We start from the raw sequence: 6,432 nt of genomic DNA on the forward strand, positions 1-6,432 counted from the left end.
AGGTGTCATCACCTTAATGCCAAACAAGAAATCGTTGAATTAACTGCTAAACTGGAAGCCTCCAAGCTAGAAATCTTGAATCTCACTAGAAAGTTTGAAAAGGCTGAACTTGATTTTAAAAAGTTCGATGGTTCCAGTAAAGTAGTTGATTCAATGATTGAAAATCAACTGTTGTGGAAAGAAAATGAAGGTGAAGGCATAGGATATAGTCAGGTTCCCCCACCATATAATCACAATTATGTTCCTACTCCTGTCACCAAAGAACAGGAAGAAAAGATAAAGGGTATGAAGTATGGTAAACCAGACAAAGGTGATGGAACCAGCTCTACTGATGTTGTTTCGTCTACTTTAAAGATGAACGATTCTAATGTCTCTACTTCATGTACAGAAAGAGTAATTGTGAAGGAATGGACTGATGAGGATGACGACCCGTGTTTTGATTTTGATAATAATGCTGTTTCTGATATCTCTTTAGAACTTCCTGTTTTGAATTCTGTTGTTCCGACTGTTTGTGTGGGCTCTGTTTTAAAGAGCAAAGATTCTTGTGTGGTCAATTCGGTTGAGACTTTAAAATCTAATAATGTGGTTTCTAATAAAAGCAAAATTTCAAAAAATTCAAAAACATCAGTAAAATATGTTGCACCTAAGTTTGTCAAGGAGGGATGCTCTAATGACAAATAAGGTGATAAGTTCAAAAGGCAAAATGTGAATTCTCACAAATCTAAATAGACTGGTCCACACAACAAGTCCAGACAAGGAGCTGCCCAGATTGAATTTTTCATAAAACGTCAAACATGTTTTAACTGTGGCACTCCTGGTCATATTGGCAAAAATTGTCCACATCGTCCGTACATTCCATACTACGGATTTTATCAAAGGAATATGCCATTTGTGCCTCCTAATGCATATAGGAAAGGGTTTAGACATTTTTCGGCTAGTTCCTTTGACGATGATTGGAATCGAAACAAATCTGGCAGGTTTAGTCCTCATCAGACCAAACACAACATGATCAAAAGAAGGGTTAGTAAAGGTGTTTCAAGTTCAAAATCACATATAAACACTAACACTAGACCTAAACAGGAGAAGAAAACGGTTTCATCTAATCAATCTACGTCTAAAACACCGGAGATCATGACAACCATTCGTACATATAACTCCAAGTCTCACAGACACAGATGGTTGCCTAAATCTCCGGCCAAAGTGTCAACAAAATCTATTTTTGATGATCAAAAGGACATGTCATGGCAATCCGTGACAACTGTAGACGAATCAGGGTCACCCAGTGTAAGTATGGACTGGGTACCAAAAACTAACTAATCCCGCGTTTCGTGCAGGGACAGCTATGGAGGAATATCATCAGACCTTGGTATGTTGATAGTGGCTTTTCCAGGCACATGACAGGAGACATAACCCAGCTACACGACATTCAAACATTTAATGGTGGGTATGTGTCCTTTGCGGGAGGAGAGAAAGGAAAGATCACTCAAAAGGGTAATGTAAGTAACGGTGTTTTAAAATTTGAAAATGTTAATTTTGTTCCAGAATTGAAGCATAGTCTTTTGAGCGTGTCACAAATTTGTGACAAAGATTTTTCAACTCACTTTACTAAAAAGGAGTGCTTAATTCTGAAACCTGGTATAATCATACCAGAAGGGTGGATTCTTGTTCGATCACAACGAAAAGATAATGCTTATGTGATCGACATGAACAAAAATGTTCCTGACGAAATAACCTGTCTATTTTCAAAAGTATCAGAACATAATGCGATGCTTTGGCATCGTCGGCTTGGTCATGCAAATACTAAAAACCTGAATCGTCTTGCTAAAAACAATCTAGTGCGTGGTTTACCAATCAAGGATTTTGTGACTATTGAAAAATGTGTGGCTTGTGCTTTAGGAAAACATCATCGAAAATCTCATAAACCTAAGTTAATTAATACAATTTCGTCAGTTTTTTTCAACTACTTCATATGGACCTTTTCGGGCCAGTTCATGTTCTAAGTTTGTCTCGTAGCTCTTATTGTCTTGTTAATACTGATGACTACTCACGTTTTACATGGGTATTTTTCTTGTCAAATAAGAGTGAAACTGTAGATCTCAGCAAGAGGTTTATTGTGCTCATGGAAAATCAATTGAATCTAAAGCTGAAGGGAATTCACTGTGACAATGGAACAGAATTCAAGAATGCGACTTTGAATCATTTCTGCTCAGAAAAGGGAGTACTCCGTCAGTACAGTGCTCCACGAACTCCTCAACAAAATGGTGTGGCTGAAAGAAGAAACCGAACCCTTATCGAAGCTGCAAGAACAATGTTGTGCGATTCCAAACTGCCTTTGTTCTTTTGGGCAGAAGTTGTTAACACGGCATGTTATGTTCAGAATCGGGTGATAATCAACAAGTCAAAGATGAAAACTCCCTATGAAATTTTCTATGGTCATCAGCCCACGGTTGCACATTTCAGAGCATTTGGTTGCATATTTTAGAGTCGTATGAGGTTCGTTGGTTGGAAGAAAATGAGACTGATGCTCGTGTCGGTCCCGATTGGTTATTCGATTACAATGAATTTTTCAAACCATTCAATGTTTTTCCAGCCATCAACTCCGAACCTCCTTGTGATCCCTCGGTGGAAGTTGCAAAGGAAATTCCACAAACTGTGTCCCATATTTCCCCTCTGATTGATGATGATGTTGCAGAATCGAATGATGCCTTACCTGCCACTGAAAATCAGTCTAACAATACTCCAGAACCAAACACCAATGAAAGTGCACCCAATGTTGAGGGGAGAGTACCATTCGTTAGATCTTCGAGAGCACCTTGTTTACAAATGACATTCCAAATGAATATGTTGCTGGCACATCATACTATCACAGCACGGCAACATCTGGATGGAAAAACCCTCTTGTTGATGATATCGATAATTTGTCTAATCTGCAGCACACCAGTGATGTCTCTGAACAATTAATTCCGTCAAGAATTCAGAAAGATCATCCGATTGAATGTCATAGGTCCAATTGAAGGAGGTGTGTCCACAAGAAGTCAGACCGGACACATAAACAGTTGTATGTTTTCCTGTTTCATATCTCAAATCGAACCAAAGAACGTTGAGATGGCACTTCAAGAACCTAGTTGGGTCGATGCTATGCATGAAGAACTGAATCAGTTTGATAAGTTGAAAGTGTGGAGATTAGTTAAGCTGCCGAAAGGAAAGAAAGCACTTGATACAAGATGGGTGTTCAGGAACAAGAAAGATGACACCGGGGTTATTGTTTATAACAAGGCACGACTAGTAGTTCGCGGGTTTCGTCAGGTAGAAGGGTTAGATTACACAGAAGTCTATGCTCTAGTAGCTAGACTTGAGGCAATTAGAATTTTTCTGGCCTATGCATCGTATATGGGTTTTTACAGTTTATCAGATGGATGTTAAAACAACGTTTTGTATGGTGAGGTCAAAGAAGAAATTTATGTCGATCAGCCACCGGGTTTCGTTGACTCTAAGAAGCCAAATCATGTTTACAAGTTGACAAGGCTCTGTACAGGTTGCATCAGGCTCCACGGGCGTGGTATGCTACACTGACCACGCACCTACTTGACCACGGTTACAAGCGGGGAACGATTGATCAAACGTTGTTCCAGAAAACTGTCGGAAAGGATTTGATTCTGGTCGACATTTATGTTGATGACATTATTTTTGGATCCACAAGCATGGAGTTGTGTACAGAATTTGAAGAGGTGATGAAAAAGAGGTTTGAGATGAGTTCGCTGGGTGAGATGACTACATTTCTGGGGTTACAGGTTCGTCAGAGTTCTGAAGGGATTTTACTTCATCAAGGGAAGTATGTTGAGGATATGCTAATAAAGTTCGAGTTTCAAGATTCAAAGAGTGCCAATACTCCCATGGCGGAAAGACCACTGCTGTCATCTGATCATGATGGGAGTCCCGTAGATCAAACTTACTACAGATCGATGATCGGGTCTCTGATGTATTTGACGGCAAGTCGTCCTGACATTTTGTTTGCAGTTTGCCAGTGTGCTCATTTCCAGGCTAATCCTAAACTCTCTCACTTAACTGCTGTTAAACGTATTTTTAGATATCTGAAGGGACAACAGAAGTTAGGTCTTTGGTATCCCAAACAATCAGAATTTGATCTTTATGCTTTTGCTGACAGCAATTATGGTGGATATGATATTGACAAGAAATCCACATCAGCCGGTTACCAGTTTCTCGGAGACCGCCTCATCTCATGGCAGTGTAAGAAACAACAAACAGTGTCCACCTCAACCGCCGAAGCAGAGTATGTTGCCGCATCCGCTTGCTGCTCTCAGGTTATCTGGATGCAAAATTAGTTGCTGGATTACGGTTTGGAATTTCTTGATACTCCAATTTTTTGCGATAATGATGCGATCATTGCTATTGTGAAAAACCTTGTCCAACATTCTAAAACCAAGCACATCGATATTAAAGTTCATTTTATTCGTGACTGTTTCAATCGAAAATAGATTCATCTTGAACAGGTCCACACCGATAATAATGTGGCGGACTTATTTACAAAACCGGTCGGAATAACAAAATTTAATGTGCTTGTGAGTTTTCTTAAAATGCTTCGTTTCGAGGATTGAGTATTTTTGGGGATAAATTTGTACATTTTTGTTTAGTGTTTGCACAAATTTAGGGGGGGGGGGGGAATCAAAAAGACAAAAATAGTGTGTGTGCGTTGTTTTTTTTATTATTAAAAAAAAATTTGGGTTTTTCAAAACTCATTTTCGCTTAAAATTATGTCGGTTTCTCAAGTTTTAAGGACATATACTAGTATATGGTTGGTCCGGTGTTCTACTTGTAGTTTCACAGGATAGCCATTTACCCAACGACTGAAAGCACACTGGGCGACTATGATTTGTTTTTAGTGTCTCGTACTCTTTCACTTAAAATTATGCCGGTAACTCTGAGTTGGAGGGACATGTGTTTTCATGCATGTTTGGTCCGGTTAACCACTTGTGGTTACAATGGACAACCATTAACCTGAAGGCATAAAAGTGACTGGGGTGACTGAATGCTTAACACGTGTGTTTTACTTAACTCTCCGGGAAGTGATATTACTATTCAGTTGACAGCTTTTAAGAGCTTTAAAAGGTTTTCAAATGGAAATTGATCCAACCTTTCGAAAGTGATAGATAAATTGTTTTTGTGTGCCTAACGGGTGAAGTTATTAAGCTTAAAAGGCTCTAGAACAGTCATTGATATTGTACGGTAGCTTTCCATGATGCGTAAAAGTTAAAGTGATATAAACTATATTTGCTAAACTTAATGTGGAGGGTCATTTTGAAGACAGGTGCATGTCTCCAGATACATCTCTCCGAATGATAGGCAGAAAAGCAACTGCCCAGTCATACACGAGCCCGTTAGTGTCTTGATCACCAAAAATATTATGCTATTGTGTTTATTATTATGAGTTAAAAAAAATAAAAATAAAAAATAAAAAAAATTTAGCAAAAGAGTTATTTATGAGTTACTTATCTATTATTAAATTACTTTTAATAAAGGCTTAAAGGGACAAACTAGAACTACAGAGATGGGGGTGTTGGGTTTTAACAAGATTATCAAAGTGATAAAATCCCTATTTTACCAAAAACGCAGCGGATATAAAAGTTTTAAATCTTGTTAATATGATATTTATAAAACCAATTTTAAACATGCAAAACCCAAACCCGGATCCAAATACGAATTACACACTATCAAATACATGCATGTCACTATAAGTCCATGCATGTTACTACTACCTTTCAATATGACAAAACCGGGTGAAAGAGATGATGATTGAAAGGTAAGAACTTGAATATGAAAGATCCTCAAGCTAGCATACCCCAAGCTTCAACAACACACCACTTCTAGCTAGGATTTGCACTTGAAATTTTCTTCTTCTTTTCTTATGTTGGATGAAAATACCCAAGAGAGGAAGAGAGAAAAGTTTACTTGGAAATTATGTGTGTTATGAAAGAATGAAAGAGAAAGACTTGGTTTTATTTAAAGGCATCTTTCTCTCCACCAATAATAACCATTGCATGTCTCCACTCAAACATATAATAATATTACATTTGAAAGAGTTATTATCCTTTTCTTTTATAAAACTTTAAACATATATATATATATATATCCATACATATATACTTTTATAAGTTTATAACTTATAACTTATAAAACCTATTATATGTTAAGAGACATGCTTGGTTATTATTATTCACATATTGTTATTTAACCAACTTAAATAACACTATGTAATGTTCTTTCATAAAACATAAATCATCCATATGATTTGTTTATTACACAAGTACATTTTATTTAGAAACCCCTTTCCAAATAACTCAAGTGTTAATATTCATTTGTTATGATCACATCATATATGAACGAATATTATCGGTGTTTGTCTAGCTTGTTATT

Source organism: Bidens hawaiensis, unplaced genomic scaffold, assembly GCF_021521415.1.
Source record: "Bidens hawaiensis isolate Kalapana, Puna unplaced genomic scaffold, B.hawaiensis_p1.1 tig00019809_1, whole genome shotgun sequence".
NCBI lineage: Eukaryota > Viridiplantae > Streptophyta > Magnoliopsida > Asterales > Asteraceae > Bidens > Bidens hawaiensis.